This window comes from Nerophis lumbriciformis, linkage group LG21 (genome assembly GCF_033978685.3).
Source record: "Nerophis lumbriciformis linkage group LG21, RoL_Nlum_v2.1, whole genome shotgun sequence".
Classification (NCBI taxonomy): Eukaryota; Metazoa; Chordata; class Actinopteri; order Syngnathiformes; family Syngnathidae; genus Nerophis; species Nerophis lumbriciformis.
Window position 1 is genome coordinate 20403304 of NC_084568.2, and position 13967 is coordinate 20417270.

General features: G+C 40.6%; 1 protein-coding gene across 1 annotated transcript in view; it reads right to left on the reverse strand.

Annotated features, from left to right (window-relative positions):
• LOC133620991 (syntaxin-12-like) overlaps positions 1 to 8223 on the reverse strand; it is a 50154-nt gene extending 41931 nt beyond the window's left edge. Inside the window, exon 1 of the mRNA XM_061982729.2 lies at positions 8060 to 8223. The gene's annotated coding sequence lies outside the window, so the exon portion shown is untranslated. The remainder of the gene's footprint in view (positions 1 to 8059) is intronic.
• Positions 8224 to 13967: the final 5744 nt, after the last annotated feature.

Below are 13967 nucleotides of genomic sequence, written 5' to 3' on the forward strand. Positions count from 1 at the left end.
CAGCAGCAGGAAGCATGAAGTGCTCTAAAACTTGCTGGTAGACGGCTGCGTTGACCCTGGATCTCAGGAAACAGAGTGGACCGACACCAGCAGATGACATGGCACCCCAAACCATCACTGATGGTGGAAACTTTACACTAGACTTCAGGCAACGTGGATCCTGTGCCTCTCCTGTCTTCCTCCAGACTCTGGGACCTCGATTTCCAAAGGAAATGCAAAATTTGCATGGTTGGGTGATGGTTTGGGGTGCCATGTCATCTGCTGGTGTCGGTCCACTCTGTTTCCTGAGATCCAGGGTCAACACAGCCGTCTACCAGCAAGTTTTAGAGCACTTCATGCTTCCTGCTGCTGACCTGCTCTATGGAGATGGAGATTTCAAGTTCCAACAGGACTTGGCGCCTGCACACAGCGCACAATCTACCCGTGCCTGGTTTACGGACCATGGTATTTCTGTTCTAAATTGGCCCGCCAACTCCCCTGACCTTAGCCCCATAGAAAATCTGTGGGGTATTGTGAAAAGGAAGATGCAGAATGCCAGACCCAAAAACGCAGAAGAGTTGAAGGCCACTATCAGAGCAACCTGGGCTCTCATAACACCTGAGCAGTGCCAGAAACTCATCGACTCCATGCCACGCCGCATTAACGCAGTAATTGAGGCAAAAGGAGCTCCAACCAAGTATTGAGTATTGTACATGCTCATATTTTTCATTTTCATACTTTTCAGTTGGCCAACATTTCTAAAAATCCCTTTTTTGTATTAGCCTTAAATAATATTCTAATTTTGTGACACACGGAATTTTGGATTTTCATTTGTTGCCACTTCAAATCATCAAAATTAAATGAAATAAACATTTGAATGCATCAGTCTGTGTGCAATGAATAAATATAATGTACAAGTTACACCTTTTGAATGCAATTACTGAAATAAATCAAGTTTTTAAAAATATTCTAATTTACTGGCTTTTACCTGTGTGTGTGTGTATATATATATATATATATATATATATATATATATATATATATATATATATATATATATATATATATATATATATATATATAGTACAGGCCAAAAGTTTGGACACACCTTCTCATTTCAATGTGTTTCCTTTATTTTCATGACTATTTACTTTGTAGATTGTCACTGAGGGCATCAAAACTATGACACCTGTGAAGTGAAAACCATTTCAGGTGACTACCTCTTGAAGCTCATCAAGATAATGCCAAGAGTGTGCAAAACAGTAATCAGAGAAAAGGGTGGCCATTTTGAAGAAACTAGAATATAAACATGTTTTCAGTGATTTTTGTTAAGTACATGTGTTCCATAGTTTTGATGCCTTCAGTGACAATCTACAATGTAAATAGTCATGAAAATAAAGAAAACACATTTAATGAGAAGGTGTGTCCAAACTTTTGGCCTGTACTGTATATATATATATATATATATATATATATATATATATATATATATATATATATATATATAGAACATACTATTGGCATTGATGCAAAATATGTATATAGATATAAAATATATTAATTATACTATAGGTGCATTCCTATTCAAAAACAAACATAATTGGCCATGTTGCATGTTAAGGCCTCGTGTTTGCAGCCAGGTGATGCTGTAAACCTGACTGCAGCTGTCTTATAGAGTTGTCACGATACAGTGCAGTGTCCTTAAATCCACTCAGGCTCTGTGTAATAGTAGATTACTGACTGTGTATCACTTTTTGCAGTTTCTGAACCTTGAGAATAACCAAAAATGGCCGCCTCCTTGTGCCTTTTGGGGGTGGCCTCTCGAGGCTTTTTTTTTTAGATCTAATAATTGTGGACATTCCTGCCAAATTTCACAATTCTATGTATGCTAGGTCTACTAATGGTAGACATGTCCGTCAAATTGCATGGTGCTGAGTAAAACAGGGTTTAGGGGCTGAATTTTCTAGGACCTACATTTGCAAAAGTGGCCGACAAACAGACCAAATGTTCAAAATGGTTGCTTTCCTGTGTGTTTATGAATGTGGCCCTTTGAGACTTTTAGAAGGTCTACTAATGGTATAGATGCCTGCCAAATTTCACTGTGTTAGGTAAAATGGGCTTCGGAGGCTGAATTTTCAAAAAAATTGGATGAACACATTTGCAAACCTAAAAACTTGCAAAATTCATGTATATCCAAACCCTCAGAAATATGGACAAAATGGCTGTCGGCTTGTTTGTTTTGCGGGATGGATTTTTGAAGCTTTCTTGTAGGTGTGCTTGTGCTAGACGTGCCTGCCAGATTGCATTGTGCAAAGTGAAACAAGTTTTGAGGTCTGAATTTTTAAAGATGTAGCTGCAAAAGAGGCCTACTAACAGACTTCTGTAAATGTCCAAAATGACTGTGTTTTGTGTATTTCGGGGTATGGCTCTTTGAGCCTTGTTTGAAGGTCTATTCATGGTATGGCAGCCAAATTTTACAGAACTATGTGCTCCAAGGGCTGAATTTTCAAAAAGATGGATGAACACAACTGCAAATTTAAAAACTTACGAAATGTATGTGTACATCCAAGCCCTCGAGAATGGCTTAATTGGCCACTTACTTTTGGGGGATGGCATCAAGAGGCATTTCTTTAGGTCTACTAATGGTAGACATAGCTGCCAAACTTCAAAATGCTATGTAAAACAGGCTTCAGTGGCTGGATTTTCAAAAAAGTTGGATGAACACAACTGCAAACTTAAAAACTTGCAAAATTCATACGTATATCCAGATCCTCAGAAATGACCAAAATTGCCGCCACTCTGTGCGTTTTGAGGAGGGGCTTCTTATGGTTGACATGCCTCCCAAATCGCACGGTGCTAGGTAAAAAAGCGGGTTTAGGGCAGAATTTTCATTGATTTACATTTGCAAAAGAAATCTACAAACAGACTCTTGTAAATGTCCAAAATGACTGTGTTTTTGTGTATTTTGGGGTATGGCTCTTTGAGACTTTTTTGAAGGTCTACTTATGGTGTATGGCTGCCAAATTTTTACAGGACTATGGGCTTCAAGGGCTGAATTTTCAAAAAGTTGGATGAACACAACTGCAAATTTAAAAACTTACGAAATGTGTGTGTACATCCAAGCCCTCGAGAATGGCTTAAATGGCCACCTACTTTTGGGGGCTGGCATCGAGAGGCATTTCTTTAGGTCTACTAATGGTAGACATGGCTGCCAAACTTCAAAATGCTATGTAAAACAGGCTTCAGTGGCTGGATTTTCAAAAAAGTTGGATGAACACAACTGCAAACTTAAAAACTTGCAAAATTCATACGTATATCCAGACCCTCAGAAATGACCAAAATTGCCGCCACCCTGTGCGTTTTGAGGAGGGGCTTCTTATGGTTGACATGCCTCCCAAATCGCATGGTGCTAGGTAAAAAAAACGGGATTAGGGCAGAATTTTCATTGATTTACATTTGCAAAAGAGGTCTACAAACAGACTCTTGTAAACGTCCAAAATTACTGCGTTTTTGTGTATTTTGGGGTATGGCTCTTTGAGACTTTTTTGAAGGTCTACTTATGGTGTATGGTTGCCAAATTTTTACAGGACTATGGGCTTCAAGGGCTGAATTTTCAAAAAGTTGGATGAACACAACTGCAAATTTAAAAACTTACGAAATGTATGTGTACATCCAAGCCCTCGATAATGGCTTAAATGGTCATCTCCTGTTGGGGGCTGGCATCTAGAGGCATTTATTTAGGTCTACTAATGGTAGACATGGCTGCCAAACTTCACAATGCTATGTAAAACAGGTTTCAATGGCTGGATTTTCAAAAAAGTTGGATGAACACAACAGCAAACTTAAAAACTTGCAAAATTCATATGCATATCCAGACCCTCAGAAATGACCGAAATGGCCACCACCCTGTCCGTTTTGGGGAGTGGCTTCTTATGGTTGACGTGCCTCCCAAATCACATGGTGCTAGGTAAAAAAACGGGATTAGGGCGAAATTTTCATTCATTTACATTTGCAAAAGAGGTCTACAAATAGACTCTTGTAAACGTCCAAAGTGATTGCTTTCCTGTGTGTTTCCTGGGGCATGACCTTTTTAAGACTTTTTTGAAGGTCTACTAATGGCAGACATGCTTGCAAATTTCACAATACTCGGTAAAACGGGCTGTGGGGTGGGAATTTTCCAAAAGCTAGATGAACACAATTGTAAACAGATCTGTGGAAATGGACAACAATTGTTGCATTCCTGTGTCTTTTCGGTGACGGTTTACTGAGACTTTTTTGTCGGTCTACTTATCGTAGACATTAAAGTTAAAGTTAAAGTACCAATGATTGTCACACACACACTAGGTGTGGTGAAATTTGTCCTCTGCATTTGACCCATGTTCACCCCCTTGGAGGTGAGGGGAGCAGTGGGCAGCAGCAGTAGTGGCCGCGCTCGGGAATAATTTTTGGTGATTTAACCCCCAATTTCAACCCTTGATGCTGAGTGCCAAGCAGGGAGGTAATGGGTCCCATTTTTATAGTCTTTGGTATGACTCGACCGGGGTTTGAACTCACAACCTACCGACCTCAGGGCGGACACTCTAACAACTATGCACTGAGTAGTGAGTCGTCATGCCTCACAAGTTGCACAGTGCTAGGGTAAAATGAGCTTTGATGGCTGAGTTTTCAAAAAGTTGGACAAACACAGCTGCGAACTTTGGAAACTTGCAAACTTCATGGTGTACGTACGGACTCCTGGAAATGGGACAATGGCAACAATTTTCCGGGATGACTTCTTGAGACATTGTCGTGGGTCTACTAATGCTGCACATGCTTGCTAAATTGCATGTTGTAAAGTGAAACAGGCCTCGGGGGCCGGATTTCCAACTGCAACGCACGCAACTGTATCTCTTTAATGGTCCTGGGGAGGCTCAACGTGTCACTCTCAACATGTTCTGGTTGAGAATAAATTCACCTGTTGGCTAATCCAGTCAGGCTTGAGCATTAGCCTGCCTGACATGACGCACAACAGCTTGCAAAGTAACAGGTCAGCTGTGCTCCAACATCGCTGCCAATAAGCCAATGTGCATTGACTTTAATAACATGAGAACATCAATGCAACTTTCTCCCTGTGTTAAGATTAAAGGACGGCCCCGACACGGTCTACAGAGGGGTCCCAAACGCTGCGAGGTTAGCTCTGAGCAGTTATGTAACGGAGGTTGTTGGAACTCTCCCGTGCAGATCAGTGGCCTCTCCACACCGCGCACGGCTTCTTAGCCTGGTCCCTAAAGCCGCTCTCGCCTAATAACTCGTGTGCAGCCATGGGCCGGCTCACTTACAAGGAAGCCTTTTTTTTTGTGGGGCCTCACTTTGCTGGCTTTGTGCATGTTCAGTGGTGGTGGAGTGGGGGGGGGGGGGGTAGTGCTCTATGGTGGACAGCTGGTCAGATCAATGTTATGCAAAGCTATTAGTCAGAGGCTGCAGCTTCCCAGCACTCAGGGTTCTCTCCCTCAGGGTCAAACACGCTGATGAGCCACCACTTCAGCTGCGAGTGGATTACACAGGTTGCATCTGTACATTATCAAACAATGGCGGCGCGACGTTGAAATACATGGGCATGCGCTAGAATGCAATGCGAGGCCGTATAGATTTCGCAGCTGGAGGATTGATGTCATTTTAATGGAAGCTTTTTTCATAGCGGATTATATGATTAATGCTATAGAAGATTATTGTTTCATGTTTGGTATCACTAATCATCTAAATACACACAGTCGGGAACTAGGGAATGGCAGCTTGTTGCACGGTATTTCACGAAAATATACAAACCCCGTTTCCATATGAGTTGGGAAATTGTATTAGATGTAAATATAAACGGAATACAATGATTTGCAAATCATTTTCAACCCATATTCAGTTGAATATGCTACAAAGACAACATATTTGATGTTCAAACTGATAAACTTTTTTTTTTTTTTTGCAAATAATCATTAACTTTAGAATTTGATGCCAGCAACACGTGACAAATAAGTTGAGAAAGGTGGCAATAAATACTGATAAAGTTGAGGAATGCTCATCAAACACTTATTTGGAACATCCCACAGGTGAACAGGCAAATTGGGAACAGGTGGGTGCCATGATTGGGTATAAAAGTACATTCCATGAAATGCTCAGTCATTCACAAACAAGGATGGGGCGAGGGTCACCACTTTGTCAACAAATGCGTGAGCAAATTGTTGAACAGTTTAAGAAAAACCTTTCTCAACCAGCTATTGCAAGGAATTTAGGGATTTCACCATCTACGGTCCGTAATATCATCAAAGGGTTCAGAGAATCTGGAGAAATCACTGCACGAAAGCAGCCAAGCCTGTGAGCTTCGATCCCTCAGGCTGTACTGCATCAACAAGCGACATCAGTGTGTAAAGGATATCACCACATGGGCTCAAGAACACTTCAGAAACCCACTGTCAGTAACTACAGTTGGTCGCTACATCTGTAAGTGCAAGTTAAAACTCTCCTATGCAAGGCGAAAACCGTTTATCAACAACACCCAGAAACGCCGTCGGCTTCGCTGGGCCTGAGCTCATCTAAGATGGACTGATACAAAGTGGAAAAGTGTTCTGTGGTCTGACGAGTCCACATTTGTTTTTGGAAATTGTGGACATCGTGTCTTCCGGACCAAAGAGGAAAAGAACCATCCGGATTGTTATAGGTGCAAAGTTGAAAAGCCAGCATCTGTGATGGTATGGGGGTGTATTAGTGCCCAAGACATGGGTAACTTACACATCTGTGAAGGCGCCATTAATGCTGAAAGGTACATGCAGGTTTTGGAGCAACATATGTTGCCATCCAAGCAACGTTACCATGGACGCCCCTGCTTATTTCAGCAAGACAATGCCAAGCCACGTGCTACATCAACGTGGCTTCATAGTAAAAGAGTGCGGGTACTAGACTGGAATTCCACCTGAGAAGCTTATAAAATGTGTCTCCTCAGTTCCCAAACGTTTACTGAGTGTTGTTAAAAGGAAAGGTCATGTAACACAGTGGTGAACATGCCCTTTCCCAACTACTTTGGCACGTGTTGCAGCCATGAAATTCGAAGTTAATTATTATTTGCAAATAAAAAATAAAGTTTATGAGTTTGAACATCAAATATCTTGTCTTTGTAGTGCATTCAATTGAATATGGGTTGAAAAGGATTTGCAAATCATTGTATTCCGTTTATATTTACATCTAACACAATTTCCCAACTCATATCGAAACAGGGTTTGTAACATTTACCATTATTGAGTTTGAGTTGAGTTTGAGTTTGAGTTGAGTTTGAACATGCAAGCATACAACATGATACATCACAATTTCCAGTTTCTCTATTCAACATGTTCGAAAAGGAGTAGGAAGAAACAGAGTTTAGCTAATCCTACCCACTTTTCCTTTACATAGCAATTGCTAAAACTTTTGTTCACTTCCTGTTCTCAATTTATTCACAATATACTCCATAAGTAATAACAATAACAATAATAATAATTGGTGAAGTAAGTTATATTTCATATGGTAAGATGAGTAAGATTATCTAGAAATTGAATGGATAGATGAGATAAATTCATAATGTTTACCATGGTTATTTTTCTTTGTACTTTGTAAACACTTTTAAGTTTGAAGAGTTTCTTGAAGTGGATCATAGAAGTATATTATTTGATTTATTTGCTTAACCCATTCCATAATTGAATTCCACACACTGATATACTGAAGGTCTTAAGTGTTGTACATGGGTACAAATGTTATAAATTGAATTTTTCTCTAAGATTATATTTCTCAAATTATGAAATGATAATCAATGCAGGGTTACAGAGCTAGTTAGGTCCAGAAGTATTTGGTATTCTGCAACATTGATAGTCATTTAGTTTGGCCTATGTTTTCTTTATAAATATTCCACATGCTTTGAAAAGGAGACCACTATTTTGAATGTTCCCTTAGCTAAAAAAAAAGTGTATGGCTCAAAAGTACAGGTAAAAAATATGAGAATCATTTGTTTTTCCTTTATATAAAAATATATGAATAAAACTAGAATACAATATAGGACAAGATAAAAACTGTACTACTCTACCTGGTGTGTGTACACCTGAAGTACTCACTCCACAGCAGAACAATCAACCAGAAAAGTGAATCCGAATGCTGCTATATTTCCTTTGATTCCGACTCATTTTGCAGCCCGGTACGGGTGTCACACACATACCTTGCAATTTGTATATAAAATGCCTCCGAAATGAATGAAACATAACTGCCAAAACTGTTATCATCAAAGAGCCGCTGAAAAGAGTCAAACATCACAACTCTAATTATGATGTTATGAGTGGGGATCTTCCGATCAGGGTTTTATGTTGCCGATTCCGATACATATCATACATGAGAGAGATCGGCCGATACCAATACCAGTCACATTTAAAAATGTGAAGGTTTTATTTTATTTTCTGGTAAAAGCCATTTAACACTATCAACACACTATTTAAACTACTTTCTTCTTCTCTTTTATTAGGTTTGAGCAAAACAAAGTCAGTATGTGTGCTAGTTCTAGCTATTAGGCTGTTCGAGTTTTTATTTTATTTTACTATTTATTTTACTTTTTGGGGGGCTGCTATTTGTGGTTCTAGCGTTGTTGTTGTTTAAATGCACTGTAGCACTTTGAGGTTGTTTGTTCAATGTAAAATGCTTTTACAAATAAAATATATTATTATTATTATTATTATTATTATTATTATTATTCAGTAGTACACAATAACTGAACAAAAATAAAAACTATCCTGTGGTCATTTAAATCTGCCCTCAAAGTCTTCTTGTGTCCAAGGATTTATTAAACATTTACAAAAACAACAGAAACAGATTTAAAATTACAGATATATATCGACCTAATCATTTTAGTATCGATCATTTACTGATATTGACACTACCAATTTATAAATGGATCCGCCATCCTCTTAGGTGTGTGTATTGACTTGATTATGCTGACAACACTACCAGTTGTTGTTATATAATCCTTCATCTAACTCTTATTAATCTACTTATTAATGTTCTGTTATTAACTGTTGACTTTCTGCACTTCTTAAACTTTACTAAGGATTTATTTCTTCTGTTGTTTGAAATTAGCTTAGCGGTTAGCTTAGCTTTTAGCATGCCTGCTCCTGTAACATGTTTAGTCTTGTCCTCCAGTGATAATATTACTTGATAATGATGCTTAAGATACTAAGAAATGCAATTTACTTGCCGTAACGGAGGTGATTTTTATTAGGGGAGCGGATGCATGGGGACACATAAGTAGATGCAGACTGGTCACTGGCCGAGAGTTAGTGGGCGGCCTAGGGTGGAGTCGGTCAGCTCTATTGGTTGCTTCTGCTCCTGTCTCTGGCCATGCTCCCCCACCCCAGCAGACGATGGCGTGGAAAACCGCAAAAGCCACCACAGTGTATATGTTTTTTATTTGTATTTTTTTGTTTTTTTGTTGTTGTTTTACTTTTGTAGCTGTATGTAGAAATGGCTGGTTGCATCAGCTCTGCTTTTTTAATGTCTTTAATGTCCTTTGTGTTTGATGTTTGATGTTTCCCTCTTACACACATGTATAAGTGTGCTATGGCTGTGAGGTTTTCTTTTTCCTTGGCCCAGGCTTAGACTGATTTTTTTTTTGTCATCCCCCAAAGCCACCCCCACCCCCAAGCGTTTACCTGTTCCTCATCTTTTTTGTAAGGGAAGTTGTCAGACCCGTCAGTGATCCTCTTCTGTCTCCCTGTAATGTTTGTCTGCTCTTGAATGGGATTGTGCTGAAAATCTTAATTTTCCCTCAGGGATTAATAAAGTATTTCTGATTCTGATTCTGATTCTGATAGCTGCTAGCCGCTTGTCAGGCGGGGGACTAAAGATAAATGCGGTGTCAGCCAGGGGGGATCGGCGTTTGTGATCGGCATTCAAACTTACCTTGTGACTAAGGTGTAGAGTTTTGACGATAACATTGAATTTGCAAGCAAAAAATTAGAGCCTTTATGTAGAATACTTCCACGGACATTAAAAAAATGGAAAGTTTAAACCTTTAATCCCCTTGCTTTGAAAGCTTCCATCATGTATGATGTTGTGGTATACTTTGGATCATGGGCTGATTTTTTTCACAGGAGTTTTCTTAAAATAAATGTTATGGCAGTTCCTGTCTTGAATCTTGACACAAACCTCGTTTCTCATTCCTGGCTACCACGTAGGTGATTTTTCAAGGTGACGAATTAAAGCGCATTCAAAGTGTCAGTGCGGTCAGAGCTGCTGACTCAGCAGAAGGCAGGAGGGGGAGATGGTTCTAAGTGTGCTCTCTAAGGCCATTAAGAAAATGCTCCTCGAGAAGAACGTCTGAATAAGCCAGGTGGCTTTGTTGGTTGCTAATCACCTTACAGGTTAAAGCGTGTCTCCCAATGTGCCTGCATGAGGACACCTGTCTTGTACTCAGGCCAGTGCCACCAGCAGCGCCCTCATCTTTGTCATGCAATGCTCAAATGTAAACATGTTGACGTAACTTGTGGCTGAACCCTCAGGACCTCAACTTATGTCATTGTTTTGTCATTAAAACTCACATCAAAGCCACATAAACTTTACACGTCCCGGATTTTTTTTTTATTACAATTTTATTTTGAGGATTCTACATTTATGAATTAGACTTTTACCCCAAAAAGATCAATTCATGGTAAATGGTGCCTTCAAACTAAAATGGCAGACTCCCTGTGCTTTAAGCACTATTGTGCTCCAGCCCTGATAATAATAGTAGTAAATAAAGGAATTCCAACAGTCTTTAATAATAACAAGAAATTACATTGCAACAAGGTCTTTGGGTTGCCGTGCTCAGACCCTAATAATAATAAGAAATTAAGCTACTGTATTCCAACAGGGTCTTTAGACATATGTGCGTGGGCCCTAATAATAATAAGAAGAAGAAATTAAGCTATTCCTACAGGCTTTTTGTACCTACTAGATCCCTAATAATAAGTAAAATAAAACAATTCCAAGATGGTTCTTGTGCCTGCCCATGGGTCCCAGTGCTTAGGCCAGGGGTCGGGCACCTTTTTGGCTGAGAGAGCCATGAAAGCGAAATATTTTAAAATGAATTTCCGTAAGAGCCATATAATATTTTTTAACACTGAATACAACTACATGCGTGCATTTCTAAGTAAGACCAACATTTTTAGAGTATAACAAGTCTCTTGTTCTTTTTATTAACATTGTTATTCTGAAGCTAACCAATAGTAAATAAAATACTTCTTCCCATTAATGCGACTTCTTGAACAGGTGCTGTCAGGTTCAAACACTGATGACATCTATTAAACAAGACAAGAAGCAAGGAATTAAACAGAGACAGAATTAAATTTGGCTCAATTGAGAAGAGACGCGTAGACACTGTACAAAGTCGTTCCACGCCCCTGACGAAAGATTGTACGCCTCCTCTTTCCCTGATTACATGGCAACAGCTGTTTCTAAGGGACGGGGCCGTAAACAGCCATCGCCTTTGGTTACAGAACAGTTCAAAGAAAAAGTCGTAAACAGTTCACAGAAAAGGTCGCAAAACAGTTCAAAGAGGAGGTCCCTAGAGGGGAGTCAGGTCCTGCTTCCTCTTCGCTTTGTAGATCTCGGGTCAAAATAATATCTTTCTGTTGATTACAATACATCAAAGAAACAGAACACCTTCATGTTGCTTCCCATCCTACACAGTGGAGTTTTACAAGCCTTCTTCTTGGTAGGTTCAAAGACAGCTTTTGTCTTCTCGCCGGGAACTCATGGCAACACAAAGTTTTGTGATGACTTAGGTACAATTATTCTGCCAGGTGCGGTAGAAACTGGAGTGCTGGAGGCTATCACAGCTGCATTTGCGGCGTACACCCTGGACAAGTCGCAACCTCATCACAGGGCCAACACAGATAGACAGACAACATTCACATTCACACACTAGGGTCAATTTAGTTTTGCCAATCAACCTATCCCCAGGTGCATGTTTTTGGAGGTGAGACGAAGCCGAAGTACCCGGAGGGACACTTCACATCTTTCATATATTCAACGGTATTACCGTTTTTCTACATTTTTTTTAATTTTCATAACATGGTCACTACTGCCTAGTTCCTCTTGATATATTCTTATTTTAACTTTTATATATTTTTTTATAGGGACGGCGTGGCGCAGTGGAAGAATGGCCGTGCGTGACCCGAGGGTCCCTGGTTCAATCCCCACCTAGTACCAACCTCGTCATGTCCGTTGTGTCCTGAGCAAGACACTTCACCCTTGCTCCTGATGGGTGCTGGTTAGCGCCTTGCGTGGCAGCTCCCTCCATCAGTGTGTGAATGTGTGTGTGTGAATGGGTAAATGTGGAAGTAGTGTCAAAGCGCTTTGAGTACCTTGAAGGTAGAAAAGCGCTATACAAGTACAACCCATTTATCATTTATTTATTATTGTTACTTTTTATTTTAATTCTTTTTTTTTTTTTTTTTTTTTTTTTTTTTTTTTTTTTAATGTCCTGTCCAGCTTCTCAGGCAAATCATATAGTTGATGTAGATGCCCATGTCGGCTGTTCAGATTTACTTTACAAAAGAGAAGTGTAGGATACTTCTCTTGTTGCCTTATTTGTATTTGACTTTATTAAATGTATTTATATTATCATTTAGTGCAGCCGGGCCGGAGCAGGAGGGGATAGAAAGAGAGAAAAAAAGAAGACAGAGGGGGAAATTGTGGGGACAAGAGGGGGATTAGACAGAGAGACAAAAACAACAACAGCAAACAACAACAACAACAACAATAGAGCAACATCAGCAAATATGACATGTACAAATATGATGGTAAAAGTAATAGCAAATAAGCAGTTAGCGAAAAATAAAAAATAATACAGAAATGACAATGAGCATTATTACACTACAAATGGATCAATACAAATACCAATAGAAATAGCGCTATTGATAATGAACAATACCAATAATTTACCTTTATTATCAACAATACAGTTGTTTAAATGCAACAATACATATACGTAATGATAACTTGAGATACGAAAGAATGCAGAAAAATGGAGGGGGAGAAAGAGAAGCAACCTACATTAACCTTGTAGATTGTTATAGTCACAATAGGTTAAGCTTTGTCAGTGTGCCATGTGTTACACCCAGTTTACCCTAGGGCAACAACGTTAATATATGTTTGATGAAACGTGATTATGTGCATGAGTGTAAGTATGCATATGTACAGAATGTGTATATGTGTTTGTACAATGAATGTATATGTACAGAATGTGTATATGTGTTTGTACAGTGAATGTATATGTACAGTATGTGTATGTGTATGTTTGTATATTGAATGTGCGTGTGGATGTACGAACATTAGGTAGGTAAATATGTACTGTATTTGTGTATGTATGTGGGAGCGTAGGTACCTATGTACGTATGTGAGCATATGTGAATTTGCATGTACAATACATTCGATTCCCAGAGTGCGTGGGAGCCAGAGCACGGCCCCATCACCCCCGAGAGCCCAACCCACAAACAGGAGGCGTGGTGCCCAGGGAACCAGGGACCACCGCCCCCACGCAGCCAAGCCGGCCAGCGACAGGAACCCCAGAGCCCGACCCACCGTACCGCCCACAAGGGCCAGCAGCAGGCCGCAGACAGACGCACCCGGCAGAGGACAGGGCACGAGAAAAGCAGGGGACAGCCAGACCCCAAGCCAGCGAGAGACCACACCCCACACGGGCAGAAAGGCGAGACGCCCCGCCCGAGGGACCCAGAGACTCCCCGCAACCGGACGGGAAGACCGCCCCCGCCCCACCGGCAACCGGGCCCCCACGAGCCCACCCCCCACCCCCGGAGAGCGCGGCGAGGCCAGCCCCCGGCCACCCCACCCAAACCGGCCGCCGCAGGACCACCCAGGCACAGGGCCACGGGAACCACCCACCCCACCCGCAGGGACCCCAACGATGGAGATGGAACAACCAGCAACCGCCCCGCCGAGCCCCCCCC